This window comes from Caretta caretta, chromosome 2 (assembly GCF_965140235.1).
Source record: "Caretta caretta isolate rCarCar2 chromosome 2, rCarCar1.hap1, whole genome shotgun sequence".
Lineage (NCBI taxonomy): Eukaryota > Metazoa > Chordata > Testudines > Cheloniidae > Caretta > Caretta caretta.
The window spans coordinates 124,917,407-124,933,903 of NC_134207.1; the positions used below are offsets into that span (position 1 = coordinate 124,917,407).

At 40.5% G+C, this 16,497-nt stretch overlaps 1 long non-coding RNA gene across 6 annotated transcripts in view; it reads left to right on the forward strand.

The window, feature by feature from the left end:
- The window catches only part of LOC125632045 (uncharacterized), a 209,199-nt gene that overhangs the window by 56,420 nt on the left and 136,282 nt on the right, over positions 1-16,497 (forward strand). For 5 of the 6 annotated variants that reach the window (XR_012667054.1, XR_012667053.1, XR_012667058.1 and 2 more), the window contains 2 exons: positions 478-589; positions 7,040-7,226. This is a non-coding gene — a long non-coding RNA (uncharacterized LOC125632045). The remainder of the gene's footprint in view (positions 1-477; positions 590-7,039; positions 7,227-16,497) is intronic. The other variant, XR_012667056.1, reaches the window with a different exon arrangement.

The window sequence follows — 16,497 nt, forward strand, 5'->3', positions numbered from 1 at the left end:
AGTGGCAGCGTTGGCTCCTTGCTCTGCATTTGAAAACACCTGGACCCAATGGGCACTTACTCTGGGTGATAGCCAGGGCTGTTGATGCCGCTGCCCGTGTTACTGTGGCTACACTGTTATTTTTAGTGCAGTAGCTCAGATGAGAGCTAGCACGAGTATGTCTGCTTGAGCTGGGAATCACACGCCCCGTTCCAAGTGCAGATATAGCCTAAGTGAGATGCAAACCAGCAGCCTTGGACTCCATAAGCAGTTAATCAAAAGGAAGCCAAACAATGACCAGTTCAGTAGGAACTCTGCTAAGCTTCTCTGAGCTAGAAGTCACTCTGGTGCCAAAGGAGTTACAGCAGGAGTTAATTTGGTTTTCTTGACATCTCACATTATATTATATACCTCATCTGATGTCCTTGAATCAAATTCAGATAGTATGTAAATGGATATAAACCCTGTCGACTTACATTGGCCCTCTGTTCCGCACAGTGTTCTACATCTGAGCTTTGGCGAGTTGGAAGTTATGAGATGCACTCCCATATGGGCAAGCAGTAAGAAGAGAGGATGATGTCTTTGTGCTCTTCTTGTCCCTCTTATGATGGTATGACAATGGCTGTCAGAGAATCCCCCTTCATTTTATCATGTGATCTCATTAGAGAAAAGCCCAAGATTAGTTTGGCTATTTAGTTATTGGAAACGTATCTGAATCAGTGTAATGATTTCCAGCTAACGAAGAAAAGAAAAAAAGGAAACCACATTGTTACCCCAACTCCACACATGGCTTTAAGGGTAGGCAGTACACAACTGATAGTCTGGCTATTATGACAAAATATATTTTCACTGTGTGTATCTCTGTATATCTATTTTGATGTATAACATGTGCCTGTCCCAGGGTCTAGGTGCATGCATATTTCAATCTTGAAAACATACACATAATATTAAAAATTTAGTCACTCCAAACACAGTAAGATTAAAAACATTCCACCTCACTCATTCTGATCAACCCATTTTTTTGTGAAAAGGTACTGACCTTGCAGTATGCTATGAAGGTCAACCAACTTTGTTTTACTAAGCTATGTGTGGGGTATGTTTCACAACCAAGTAAATGGTAATGATAGTTGATATCGTCCATTGTTTGAACAGATGTGGCTATTAAGGCAGTGCTTCAGGCACATTCCCTCCCCAGTGGCAATTTTTGCATCTAAACATTGATAAATAGAATTGGTGACCTCAGAAATTATATTTAAGGTCTCGTACTCTCTCGTACATAAGCTGCAAGGGCAATAGAAATCTAATTGAAATAGATGATCTTTGGGTGATCTCTGATAGAAAGGTCAGATTTCAAATTTGGGATTTTTTTTTCCTGTACTCAGTGTCTCTGAATGCATGAGTCATCATATTACAAGATTGTAGCTTGACAGCAGGAATATAGAAATGAATTGTCAATTAGTCTCCTGATACAAACACCTGTAACAGACAGATACTGTAATTTAAAAGGGGAAATTTAATCATCTTTTTTATTTTGGATCAGATTTTTATTTATTTAATCTGAGTTCACACTGAGTTGTAATATACTTTCCATTTCCATTTTAAATACCTTGATGTATGCAGATAATCACATTTCTCACTGGTGTCACTCCTATTGCCTAGTGCTGCAGAGTCAGAGCCAGTTACTGCATCAGTGATTTGCCTCTGAGGGTTCTGATGGAAAAAGTCACCACTGAGATAGGTATTTGCTGGAGAGGAGAATGGCTGTATCCTCATAGGATAGATCCCAGGGGACATACTCAAGCATAATCTCAAGCAAAGTACCCTTATGACTGCCACAGCTAGAATGAGAGATGAAGTTGCTGCAGTTGTGTTTAGGTTGTGGCTCTGGTTTAAAGTTAATTGAACGTACTGCCTTTTCTACCTCTTTCAGTAACACAGAGAAAGTTACTTTGGAGTCCTTGTTCTCAGCCTGGGCATGCTCCCTCCCCATCAATGAGTTTTGAGATGGAGCCTGTGACCCTGCGTGCTTCTGCTTCAACCACTCCAGTAAAGCCAAAGCCATACTTAACCCTGCTGTCTTCTGAGTTGCTGCTTGCAGTTCATTGACTGAAAGACTGGGAATGAAAAACAAAACAAAACCCAACCAGTTCTGGTTTGTTATGGCCACTGATTAGAGCAGGGTTTTTGGTAGAAAATTGAAAATTTTTCTGTTCCCAAGGTGTTTGAAAATCTTTGACATTTATGATTTTTTTTCTTTTTTCACAATTTTTTGCCCAAAATTTTATGCCCCCCCCCAATAAGTTTACTGGGTGTCTATTGGTTAAAATCCCTCCAAACTGAAGGACCTTTTCCAATTGCCAATGACAAAACAGAGGTCAACAGAGTTGTAGCAGTGAGTAGCCCAGTCCTGCTCTCACTGAATTTTATGACAAACTTGATTGATTCACAAAAAGAAAAGGAGGACTTGTGGCACCTTAGAAATTAACCAATTTATTTGAGCATAAGCTTTCGTGAGCTACAGCTCACTTCATCGGATGTTCCTCAGAGGTTCTTGTTAACTCCTGGAAATGTGCTGGAAACGGCCCACCTTGATTATCACTTCAAAAGGTTTTCTCTCCCCCCCCCCACCCCACTCTCCTGCTGGTAATAGCTCATCTTAAGTGATCACTCTCCTTACAATGTATATTTTTTCATGGTCTGTGTGTATATATAAAATCTCCTCACTGTACTTTCCACTTTATGCATCTGATGAAGTGAGCTGTAGCTCACAAAAGCTTATGCTCAAATAAATTGGTTAGTCTCTAAGGTGCCACAAGTCCTCCTTTTCTTTTTGTGAATACAGACTAACACGGCTGCTACTCTGAAACTTGATTGATTGGTTTCATTGGGTGCCGGACTGGATTCCAAGATTTGAAGTCATACCACTGATTGTTAAAAGAAAAGAGAAGAACATTTCACCTAGCTTTAATGCAATGACACTATTACAGACTGTGATATTTGGGGCCACTATTGTAGAGTTCTATAATATTTCCCAAAGAATACATCTTATTACTGTTACTTTGGTGATTCCTTCTAATGGGTATCAAAGTAATTATCAAGTAGAAGATTCATGTAGTGATGTATTTACCATGTAGTTAACTGATAGCTGTCAGCTATGGGGCAAATCCTTTAAGTCTTTACTCAGAGCTAGATCATCCCTTCCTGCAAGAAGATCTATCAGAGAGGAAGTCTGGGAGTTTCCCCTTGCAGAATTCCACCCAAATTGTTCTATAGGGAGACAAGGGGTGGGAACATGCTATCAGGCCTCTGCTGGATGCAGCTACCCTGTGATACACACTGAAGGGGATTACTCAGTGCCAAGAGGCCCCGCAAAAAAAAAAGAAAAAAGAAAAAAGAAAAAGGACTTCATCTTGCGATTATCTGACCTTTTTTCAGAGCCAGGCTTGGTGGGCCTGAAAAGGTAGGGAATGATAGAAATCATTGCAAAGATTCCCTATCAGGTCATTACACCCCAATCTCTCTTAACATTTTGGTCCCAACCTTGTGCTCCAGAAAAAATGAAGCTGTGCTCACAGTCTATTTAATTATTTGTTGTTCTCCTGACCTTCTATACAGGCTCTCCCCAGCCATTTCCCTGGTATTCTTGGTTGCTTTAAAACATATGCATGCTGTCTCCACAGCTCTAACTATATAGCTAGATTTTTCTGTTGCTCCATCTGAGCACCAAAGATGCTTCTGCAGATGATGGGGCCCTCCTCCCTCTACATTAGCCTCTCTCACCTGGGATGCTTCTCCTTATATGGGGCAGGGAGGCTGCTGGAGTTTTGGGAGTTCTCCCACTCTTGAATGCTTTCTAGGGGAAGGGTTTTGTACCTCCAAATGTCAGGGACAAGAGGTCCGAAAATCCACTGCTCAGCTATGGATCATATGCTCTGATGTTCCTGCAGTTCATCATCATCATCATCATCATCATCATCATCATCAATCATGTTCCTATTATGCCTCTGGCGTTTAGGTCAGTGACAAAGCTCCTCCACGCGTGTTTGTTTCTGGCAAGTCTTTCAGTGGTTCCCGAGCTGTGCCCCAGGTTTTTTAGCTCAGCTTCCACAACTCTTCGCCATGTCATTTTCAGACGGCCTCATTTTCACTTGCCTTCAGGTGTCCATCTTATTGCTACTCTGGTGATGGAATCACTTTCCATCTGAAGCACATGACCGATCCATCTCCAATGCTTCCTGGCAATGATGATGCTCAGATCCTCTTAGCTGCACTGTGTCAATAGATCTTGGTTTGAGATTGTTCTGGGCCAAAAGATAACGGAGGATTTTTCTGAGGGAGGTTGTATGGAGTGAAGACAGTTTGGACATGTCAGACTTACTCATTCCCTAGAATTCTGCACTATAAAATAGTATTGAAAGTACGCCGTTCTGATAAATCTTGAGTTTGGTTTTGCTGTTGTATTTGGATGATTTCCAGACTGTATTTAAGCTTCTGAAGGTGTTCCCAACTTTATTGATTTTGTTCCGGATGTCCTGGCTTGTTGCACTGTCCTGGCTAATGGTGCTGCCCAAGTATGTTTCTACATTGGTGAGAACATAATCCTCTATCCATACTGGTGATGGTGAGGCAATAATAAATGTCATGGTATTTGTCTTATTGTGTTTGATTTTCAGTCCAATTTGCTGGCTGAATGTGTTGATTCGAGTTGTTTTTTCTTGTATATGGTGTTGGGTATGTGATAGGAGAGTAACATCATCTTCAAAGTCCAGGTCTTCAAGGGATGAAAAGGGTGTCCATTTAATGCCTCTTGGCATGTCTTCTGTTGTACGCTGCATTACCCAGTCCATGGCAATGTTGAACAATTCTGCATTCAAGTTATCCTTGCTAGAAGCTTTCCCATTTTATAAGATGTCATGGCTTGAATGATCTCTTCCTTAGTTGGGGTGTCTGTGTTGATATCAATATCTTCTTCTGCCTCCTGAATGTTTGCTTTCTCTTTAGGTGACTCTCTGTTCAGCAATTCTTTGAAATGCTCTGTCCAGCACATTTCTTGTTCTTTTTTGGTTGTTAGTAGGTGGCCTTGTTTGTTCCTGATGATATCCTTGTTTGTTGGTATCGGCCGTTTACCACTGATAAGCCAAGTCATTTTTTAGACAGTTCCTCATTCACCACGAGCAGCTGCATCCTCTGCTTGTGTTGCCAGATTATCAATATAATGCCATTTGTCGGCTCTCACAAGGCGTTTGACATCCCAGTGTGCCTTGCTATACTGCTCATGGTATTTGTCCTTTAGCTTCTGGGATTTTGTGTCTAAAACTTTTTTCTTCAGAGCTCATCTGGTTTCTATGGCATTCCATGTGCTGGGTGTAATCCACTCCTTCCTTCTCTGCTGCCTGTAGCCTAGACAGGCTTCAGTGCTCTGTTTATAAATTGCTGTTACTTTGTCCCACTTCTTGTTGATCTCCTCATCTGCAGTCCCCTCCTCTTCATCAAGGCCTGCAAGTGCTTGAAACCTGTTCTTTAACTGCAGAACAAAGGCTTTTTGTATTTCAAGGGACTTTAGCTTGTCAATGTCATAATATCTATGTCCCTTGTTTAGTGGACTCGCACTTCTCAGTTTTAGCTTGATGGAGGCTATCACAAGGTGTTGGTCACTGCCAACATCTGCACCCCTTCTCACTTTCACATCTGTCAGTGAGCCATTTGTCATCGATCATGATATGGTCAATCTGGTTCTTAGCTCTGCCATTTAGAGAACATCATGTCAGCTTGTGAATTTCACAATGTTCAAATAGGGTTCCGCCGATGACTAGGTCATTCATATTACAGAAAGCAACAAGCCTTTCTCTGTTTTCATTCATGGTGCCACACCCATGTCTTCCTATTGCTCTGTCGTTTGTGTTGTCCTTACCGACCTTGGCATTCAGGGCTCCCAGGATGATAGTTAGGTTGTGACGTGGTACTCTCTCTAACTCTGCCTGTAATGTAAGGTAGAATTTGTCCTTTACTTCTTCATCACGGTCATTTGTCGGAGTGTAGCACCGAATTAGGGTGATATTATTGTTTCCCTTTCAGTCTGGCTCTCATAAGTCTGATGCTCATGAATTTCCATTCAAGCAGGGAATGCTCCATTTCCTTCTTCAAAAGAATGGCAACACCCTCATGGTGTTGTCCATCATCCTGTCCAGAATACAGCTAAGTTTGTCCTGAGGCTGTTGTTAAACTTCCTGATCCTGTCCACCTGCTCTTCCTGACACCCAGGATGTATAAGCTGTAGTGTCTCATCTCTGCTCTGACCGGAGCTAGCTTCCCTGTTTCGTACATTGTTAGTAAGTTCCAAAAACCAAGTTTGGTTTTCGTCTTGGTGTTGAGCACTTCAGTCTTCATGCCAGTGGCTTCCTTTTGGCTTTCATTACTGGCATTCATACGGGTCATTGACTCCTGAAGGCCACCACACACAGTAATGGTCAATTTCTCCATCACTGTTTCTGTAATATATTTTGTTTTTTTATGGGACAGGGTTGTTAGCCCTGTGTGTAACCCCCAACCTGGAGGACCAGGGTGTCTGTTTTGTCTGACTCCTCCCGCACAGACCAATCCAGCATGGTTGAAACTACCAGGAGCAATAAGCCCCCACCAACAAAGACTCTGGGGATCATTAGAACATGCAAGCTGTCCCACCATGACAAGGTACAAGTTCCTGAAGTTAGGGGCTGTGAAAGTAACATTGGAACCTAGTCATTACCTTGTTTCTATTCATACTTGATTGCTGCAGCCTAGGATCTCTCTGTGATGCTGACAGACCAGGTGCCAGCTCATGCCAAGGCACCTAGGTCTCAACTGGACACTGACAGATCCATTGCTAGAACCAGTCTGGCTCACTGTGTGTGTGTTAGCATGGTTACAATAGGTATTAGAGTTATACAAATGTGTTTAGACTTTATTAATAGCTTGTATATTGCTGCATGCATTAATCTGATGTATCATATCTGTATCCCATGTTATAAGGTAATGTTTAAGTATTTGTATTGTAATCCTCTGCAACTGTGTACATTTCTAGACAGGAGAAAGATATTAACTTGTGTGAAATGGTGGCTTCCAGCAGAAGGTTTTACATCCTGCCTAATAAAGAAGGCCCATCAATGCCAGACAAACGATTGTGGAACCTTAAAGAGGAAAAAAGACTTCACTGATTTGCTCTTTCCTCTCTCCTGAGATGAATCTTGCAAGTGAATTCCTCCCATCAGGTGAGAAGCACAAAGGGGGAATGAGATAAACACCCCAAAAGGAAGAAACTGTATCTCTATGCAGCTTGGGTTCTTGAGGGCAAGGTTTTCTAGGCATAAGCAAGAGAGCACCAGTGTTTAGCTTGGGTTATTCCTAAGGGACATATAGAGCTTGCTTATTATATTATACATTTTATTATACTATATTATTTGTGTGTATTTGTATCTGCTTTAGCCTTGTAAATAACACTTATTTCCTTTTCCTAGTTAAATCTTTAAATAGTTTATTATAGGATTGCCTACCAGCATTGTCTTTGGTGTGAGATTTAAGGTGCAATTGACCTGGGGTAAGTGACCAGTCCTTTGGGACTGGGAGTAACCTGAATATTTCTGTGATTTTTTTGTGTGTGTGTTCAGGGACCATCTATCACAAAGGCAAGCTTCTCTAGGTGACAAGATAAATTGGAGTTCCAAGGTTACTGTCAGTGACTCCATGGTTAGGCTGTTAGAGTGCCTGAGGAGTTTACACTTGATACTTGGTTGGTGAAATCTAAGTGTAGAACTCACAAGAAATTTGGGGTTTGTGCCTTGCCTCTTAACAGTCTGCCCTGAGGCTGGTACTCACGCTTTTAAGCCACTACAGGACAGATTGACAGTCACATCTTCAGAAAGATGCAACACCAAAAAAGAGGAGCAAGTGGTCTTTGGTTTTATAAATTCTCTGCACAGCTTTTCTCAGCCTTCAGATCCAGGAGTTTTCTCTTCAGTCTTTGAGCCTTGAACTGTTCTGCAGTGCTTGTGACATTTAAGGATTGATGCCTGAGATTAGAAAATATACTCCTTCCACTGTATTTTATATTAATAATAAATAAAAATACTATATTAATGATGGTAATTGTGAGGCAACCTGACTTAAAATTTGATTGCCTTCACTTTTCACTATGATCAGTAAGACTGGAAGTTAATTTAAATAGTATGTATTATTCAAAGCATGTCTTTTAAACATCTGACGGTATCATTAATATACATGTACAGGGCAATTTCAGAGACACATGTTTGATGTGGAAGGATTCTGAATGTGTATTGAGTAATGATTCTTTCTTTTGTGAAGTTGTAATTAACTTATTAAAAATCCATCCTTCAACACATAAAAATACTTACGCATGGATACATTTTAAATATGCTGCATTTTTTTTAATTCCATAAACATACCATGACCTCCTTATGGATCCTGTCAGGCATGGTGCTATTTAATACGGTGAACAAGAGACCCTGATGTCAAGAACTCATCAAACTTATTTAGAGTCGAATACCATCATCTAGGATTACTTAGACATTGCTCTGATTCTACTGGAATTGTGTCATGACTCGCAGTGGCTGAGCTCAAGCAATTCATAAAGTAGCCCACATCACTCTAATCTGTGGCTGGAGCTGTAGCCTTGGAATACCTGGTCTTTGTACCTGCCTCACTGGAGAGCTGAAATGTTGCCTAGCAGTGACTAGTCAAGACACAACAACCCCGATCAATCAATGGGGAGAAAAAATCTGAAAGCTGTTGGTGACTAGTGTGCAGTGATGTAAGATATGGTGCTTCTTCAGGCAGTGCAAAGGGGCCTTAAATATTTTCAGGACATATGGGAAAGAGAGGACGAGGGTAAATAATTGAAACAGAGGTAAACTATAGCTTCTTTAGTCAACACTTGTGGTTTGCATTTGTGCAGCCACATATGTGGCTGGCTATTGATTGCTGGAAATGGGGCAAATTCCCAATATAGCCACTACTTCTGTAGCTTCATTTCACAGGGGTGTATGTGAATATTTTTGTTTCCTTTGGCATATATGGGGTTCACATTCCCCAAGTTTTGCTTTGAAGTCTGGGCATGAAGTCAATTCAAGATCTTCAGTGTGAAACTCAGCTGAAACTGCCAAATTTCATGTGGCTTTGTGTGGAAAATGACAATATTCTGATATTTTGTCTTGGACCAGTGAAAGGGTTAAGGTCTGATAAATCCCTAGGGGTAGAAACAGCAGCTTTATACTGCTAGGAAGGCTCAAAGACCACCTTTTCCTTGCTTTTGAACCAGACCCTCCAAGGTATTTAGGCACTTAACTCCCATTGAAATGAATGGGATGTAGGGGCTAGATTCACAAAGAAACTTAGAACTTACACTTCTTTTAAGTGAGCATATTGAAATTGAAATTTATAAATAAAATATTAAATGCACATTCACAATTCACTGTTTCAGTGAATATTACTGTCAGGAAATTCATTTGCCAGAATATTTGCATTAAGCAAACATGAAAAATGGTATGATCCCAGCTGAAATAAATTAGTTTAAAATTTCAAATGAAGTTTTGTTGAAAAAAATTTAGTATTTTCCCAGGTCAATTTCCCCTAGATTCATTTCTATCAGTACTATTTCTAACATGACCACGGTTCTTCGAACAGTTTTAATGAACTGTCATTAAAAAAAAATCTCCAGTCACAACCTCTTTTCTTTCATTCCCCCAAATATGGAAATTCTCACCAAAATTGGGCCTAAGTCTTAAAACTGGATCAGACTTAATGCCCAATAACTTATGAAGCATTGGGGCTAGACTAGTTTCTTTATAAGTGGAGATTCCTAGATTTCCAATAACCGCTTTTAGTTTTAGTAGGTTTTAGCCTCTTAGATTGTAAGGGTGGAATTGTCAACAATACTCATCTTTGCCTAGCGCTAGGATTTTCAACCATCTTTGCCTAAGTCTGCTTCTGCTGAAGTCAGTTATTACTATAAAAATAGTATTTTAAAGTGTTTATCGAGATTTCTAATATTTATTAGTTATAGTTTTCTTATCCCTTGGCAATTGAAAACATAGCTCTAAGGGAGGATGGCTTTAAAGTTGGAGGGACGTACAATTAATGTATAAGTGACACAACGTATAGGCAATATCCAAAACACTATAATGTATCGCTTCAGTAGCATGCTGTACTACATGTGGCACATACATAATGTATGTTAGGTGATGTGCTATAGAAGTGTTATTGGAATTCATTTGAGACGGTCTATGTACAATGCCCTTGTGAGTAATGCAGCCATTTTAAATTCCTACTGATAAAACCTTCATGCCACATGGCCACTTATTCTTTCTCTGTGTGTAGATATACATGTTTCATCAGAGGCAGCCTTATTAATCCTCAAGGGCCAGATTCTGATTGAGTAGTACTGTCTATAGTTCTATTGAGGTCATTGGGACTCTTTGTGTAGTAAGGCGCTATACAACATTGAGTAAGAGTATCAGAATCTGGCTCCCAGCAAGGAATACATTTAGGACCTGAATGCATGTTTCTTACACACCCAAAATGCTTACTGACTTCAAAAGGTGACTTAGCTGTTCAAGGACCACAAGACTGGAGCTTTCTTTGGTAGCATGCTACATGAAGTGGTATAGGAACACATTATTAAGGATCTTTCAGTGAAGTCTCCAGTTAAATATCCTGGAAACTGTTCCATGACCCAGTATGCAAATCAGCTTTGGGAAGAGAGAGAGGACTGCTGGGGGTTCTGATCCATAGATTTAGACTGTTTTAACCAAGTTTATTTATTAAACATTATCAACACTGATTTTTCATCATTTGGGAAATTCTGGAGGGTATTTTGTTACCGTTAGGGAAACAGCTAAGAAGTAGGTCGGGCATCATAACTGTAAAGAGGCCACTCAAGGGAAGGGAAAGGTTAAGTTCAATTATAATAATTTAGAAAAGGGCTAGAAGCTGGTGTCTTTTGTGCAAATAGAATCTCTTTCAAGTGATTGTTATAAATTAAACTCTTTAATATGTTTAAGTTGTTGTTCTCTGAATATTTTAAAGGTTAACAGAAAAAGTACATTGTGTTACATGATTCAAGGGAGTTAATTGAAAGAGTATTACAGAAATTTGATTTTATATTATGTCGAGAGATCCAAAAAACTTCCATTGTATTTATATTCACAAAGCAACAGGAATAATGTTTTCAATGTATGTATGATGTAAGTATGGAAGGTACTAGTTGGTAAGAGATTCGTAGAGTCTAAGGCCAAAAGAGAACATTAGATCAGCTAATCTGACCTGCTGTTTATCTCAGGGCATTAATTTTCATCTAGAAATACGTATATTAAACTCAAAGACTAGTTAGACAATGCATTTCAGTCCTCAGAAGACTAAGTTATGTGCCACAGGCAAAGAATGAGAGGGAGATCAAGGTGCCACCAATGCCTGAGGCCCCTGCAATGGCAGTGAATTGATTAGGTGAGATATGCCCAGATGATCCTAGCAGGTGAACTGTACCTCTGCTGCAGAGGAAAGGAACCTTCCCTTGCCCCCTGGATCCCAACCAATCTGATGTGGGGTAAAATTCCTTTCTAGCCCCAAATCTGGCAGTCAGTCTGACCCCCCAAGCCTGTGAGCAAGGCACACCAGCCAGGCTTCCAGAAAGAGGATTCTCTGTACCACCTCAGAGCATTAGTTTATCCCATCCCATGTTCCATCTCCAGCTGTGGCCAATCTTTGATGTGTCAGAGGAAGGAGAGGGGAAAAAAAACCTTCAAAACAGAATACGTCTAGCTAATTTTTCATCAGTGAAAAAATTCCTTCCTGACCCGGGCAGATGAACAGATGAAGTCCTGACACATGAGATTTGATTATAGTAATTATCTTAATGCAGAGCTGCTAATGTTTATGAGCATGTTGAGAGCAGTGTACATAATCCCATTCTCCCCGTGGCCCATGAAGGAAGGGAATGAATAGGAGGACTCATAGATTCACAGTCCCACACATCCCAAAGCCAGAAGGCCCACCATGTCTCATGTAAAGTATTAAGCATGGTTGCGCACTGAATGTAATAAATAGCGAATAAAAAGTATTGGGCCAAATTGTGCCCTGATTTATACCATGTGAAATTTCCTTTAATGTGGGTGATAAGTTAAAATAGACTTTGACCTACAGCATAAACACAAATGGAAAAGGGACATTCTGGAATAAGTTTTCCAAGGTGGAATCTTGTATACACAAGGACATGTTGAATGGTATACAAATAAATGTAAGTTTGGTGGTAAAAATGAGCAGAGGTTTTGAGGCAGAGCTCCCCGTTTATTTTCCCATGTTCCTAGTATTTATGAGCACAGTCATGCTCCCATGGAATTTAACGGCAGAACTCCTATTGACTTGAATGGGAGTGGGACCTGGCCCATATGTGTAAGCTAATGATAGCTGGAATATAAAATGTTCTGGAATATCTGGAATATAAAATGTTCCATTAACCACATACTTCCAAAGCTACACAGCCAGGTGACACACAGCATGGTAAATCGCACCGTTTTCAGTCAACGGGACCTCTCATTGGAGTCAGTATGCAAGGGTGAGGAGCGTGTGAAGAGTCTCACCTGTGCCATGCCCCGACACAGCAGCTGGGCACTCCTGCAGTCCTGGTGCTCCTTAACTCACAAGGGGCTGGCCCCTCTCTTCATCTACTGAGTTGCAAAGCAACCCAACGGAGGTAGGGATGCAGTAGGTGAGGTCATGGCCAGCAGCACTAGTTGGACACAGAGGAGGAATATGTTTGATGGAATTTAGCTATTGGCATTCTCTTTCCATCCCCCCTGCCCCGCCGCTGCATGCTGGAGAGTTCCAGGAGATATTCTGGGTCAATGCAGCCACATTATATAAGCAGAAAATTAGGCCCTCTGTTTCCTTGAGACAGAATGCCTCTTGGAGCTTTCTCTGAGGCTGCATAGCTCATCACTGACCTGAGTACAGAGAGTGAAGAGTAAGCCTGCAATCAGGGGCAACTGAGATCAAAATAATAGGCTTGTGGTGCCCAGTTATGCACCAGGAGTGTGGCCAATTCTTGGACTTGTGTCATAAAAATAAAGGGAAGGGTAAACCCCTTTGAAATCCCTCCTGGCCAGGGGAAAGCTCCTTTCACCTGTAAAGGGTTAAGAAGCTAAAGGTAACCTCGCTGGCACCTGACCAAAATGACCAATGAGGAGACAAGATACTTTCAAAAGCTGGGAGGAGGGAGAGAAACAAAGGGTCTGTGTCTGTCTGTAGTCGTCTTGGCCGGGGATAGACCAGGAATGGAGTCTTAGAACTTTTAGTAAGTAATCTAGCTAGGTATGTGTTAGATTATGATTTCTTTAAATGGCTGAGAAAAGCATTGTGCTGAATAGAATAACTATTTCTGTCTGTGTATCTTTTTTGTAACTTAAGGTTTTGCCTAGAGGGGTTCTCTATGTTTTTGAATCTAATTACCCTGTAAGATATCTACCATCCTGATTTTACAGGGGGGATTTCTTTATTTCTATTTACTTCTATTTTTTATTAAAAGTCTTCTTGTAAAAAACTGAATGCTTTTTCATTGTTCTCAGATCCAAGGGTTTGGGTCTGTGGTCACCTATGCAAATTGGTGAGGCTTTTTATCCAACATTTCCCAGAAAAGGGGGGGTGCAAGTGTTGGGAGGATTGTTCATTGTTCTTAAGATCCAAGGGTCTGGGTCTGTAGTCACCTAGGCAAATTGGTGAGGCTTTTTACCAAACCTTGTCCAGGAAGTGGGGTGCAGGGTTTTGGGAAGTATTTTGGGGGGAAAGACGCGTCCAAACAGCTCTTCCCCAGTAACCAGTATTAGTTTGGTGGTGGTAGCGGCCAGTCCAAGGACAACGGGGGGAATATTTTGTACCTTGGGGAAGTTTTGACCTAAGCTGGTAAAGATAAGCTTAGGAGGTTTTTCATGCAGGTCCCCACATCTGTACCCTAGAGTTCAGAGTGGGGGAGGAACCTTGACAACTTGTATTGAGAGTCTCACAGGATTTGGTGTTTTCCTTAAAGCACAAGCTCTTGGAGTCATGTGACTATGTATAAAGCTCAGCTTTTAATTTTAAAAAAAAGTTTCTAGCCCTTTTAGTTGCAGAGATAAGCTTGGAAAAGTGACCTAGAAAGGCTCACAAACTAGAAGGCAAATAAGAGCTATATTTACATATACTTAAATCTCATTATTTTAAAGCCAATCTCATGATTTGGCGGTGTGTGTGTGTGTCCTGACTCATGATTTTAGAGTGTTTGGACTTGGCAATACTGTACTAAACACAATGCCAATGGATGAATGTATTGAACATCCCCCATATTGAGGAAGAAGTTTTGGACTTGCACAATACAACCTTGCCTACTAATGTGCCGCCTCTTGTTGGAATCCTCCTTTTCAGTGTGTAAACAACTTCCGAGAGATTCATTTTCCTCCTTGTTCAAAGAAAGAATTGCCTTTGTAACCAAGAAGAAAATAAGGATCATGTGAATATTTATTTTAAATGATTGATTATTTAACTTAAGATATCAATATTTGTTTTTTTGCTAATCCCTATAATTCCTCACAAATATTAATGATCATTGGGGAAACTTAAGAATTCTGATATGTTTGCTGCTCTGATAATTCAAAAATGAACCCTCTGTCTACATTCTTTGTTATTACCAGGGTAGAAATGCCTTTTCACAGGACATATGCACCTTAACTATTGAGCCATGCTCAGTGCCTCCATAATATATGATGACTGTTAAGATTTATATAGCTAGGTATGACAAACCTTTCATATTCATCTGTATTAAGGCCAGAAGGGACCATTATGACCATCTAGTCTGAACTCCTGTATAGCAGAGGGCATAGAACCTCACCCAGTAATTTCTGCATCAAAACCATAAATTCTGTTTGAGCTATGGCATCTTTTTTTAGAAAGACATCCGGTATATTAACTAGCATGGAGTTATATATTAATTTGGGCCTTTTTATCCAACATTTATTTATGTTCTGCAGACACAATTGTGTTCTGCCCTTATCACACCGTGCGGCAGCATCGCAACACTTGTCTCCGCACACAGAGAAGAGCAACTCCCGTGGGCCTGCTATTCTTAGTCATCCAGGTGAGCAGATAGCATGTGGTCAAAGGCAGGAAATGAGTGGAAGTCTACCCCCCAAAAAAATCACTAGCCAGCAAACTGAGCCAGGACAGAGGGTGGAACTAATTTGCTACTGGTTTAGAGGAATAACAGAGAACTTTTTTTCCTGGAAAAAGAGGGAACCAGGTTGTTGTGGGGTGGGGGTGGGGGTGGGGGAAGGAAAAGGGAGGGAATTTGGACTATGAGACCCTCACTCAGGACAGATTGAAAAGTTAGAATCTAGACCATATGGATAAGGGACTTCTATAAAGAATGCTTTGGGGCCAGATTCTGACACCTTTACTCATCATGAGTAGCACTTTCTGCAGCTAATCTGGTTGATTTCAGTGGCACTGCTTGTGGAGTAAGTCAGTATGAATAAGGCTGTCTAAATCTGGCTCATGTGCACTGTTCCATTTTGTGTTATATCGAGTTTCATTTGTATGGCTGCCTTTCCTACTGCCTATCCCTTTCTGGTCTGTCCTTTTTTACAACTAGTTGTCAGTTTTTGTAGGTTACTTTTTAGCTGTAACATCTGAATGCAAAAGACACCTTAAAAACAAAAATACATCCCTCAGTAGTTTGGCTTCCGGGAAATAGAGTGTAAACATTACAAACAAGATGCTTTTTAATTATTCATAATTCCTTATGGGCCTTATTTATGTTGAGTAGTATCTTATTTGGTTTAGCAGTCCAGACTGACTTTACTGAGAGCATACCTTGTCTACAAGACTATCCAGCATGAGTCATGGGGTCAGAATCTGATCTTCTGAGGGGAAATACATAGTTTGGTTCTGGAGTAAGATTTATGCTTCTAACTATGCTGTTAAGTCCCTGCTTTCCATAACCCTCACCACCACTGTTATCACTCCAAAGCAATACCCACTTTTTCTCTGCCATTTGGGAAAGTACTAGGTCTGTGTTCTGAAAAATTACCTATTGAAAATATTCAGTGTCCTAGTTATCTCAGATAGACATACATTGTTTGGTACAACTTAAAAAAATGATTTCTTAATGTAATATGTTGCCATTTATTTGACCATGTTGGACCAAGTTACGGATTACTTTCATTGAGTAGTACTTTACTGGGGTACTCCTATGGAAATTGATGAGATGTTTTGAGAGGTAAGGTACTGTTCAAGGCGACTAAGGGTATCAGCATCTGGCTCAGAGAAGAGAAATAAAATGAAGATTGAAAAATGCACCCTTACCAAGTTTAATATGGAAAAAAATTAGATTTCTCTTCACGTTGCTGATGTTGGAATCTCTTTTCACCAGTTTGCTACTTGCTGTTGGGATGCACAGTGTCTATTATTCTAGTCAGGACAGAGTAAAACCCATTTGAAAAATCC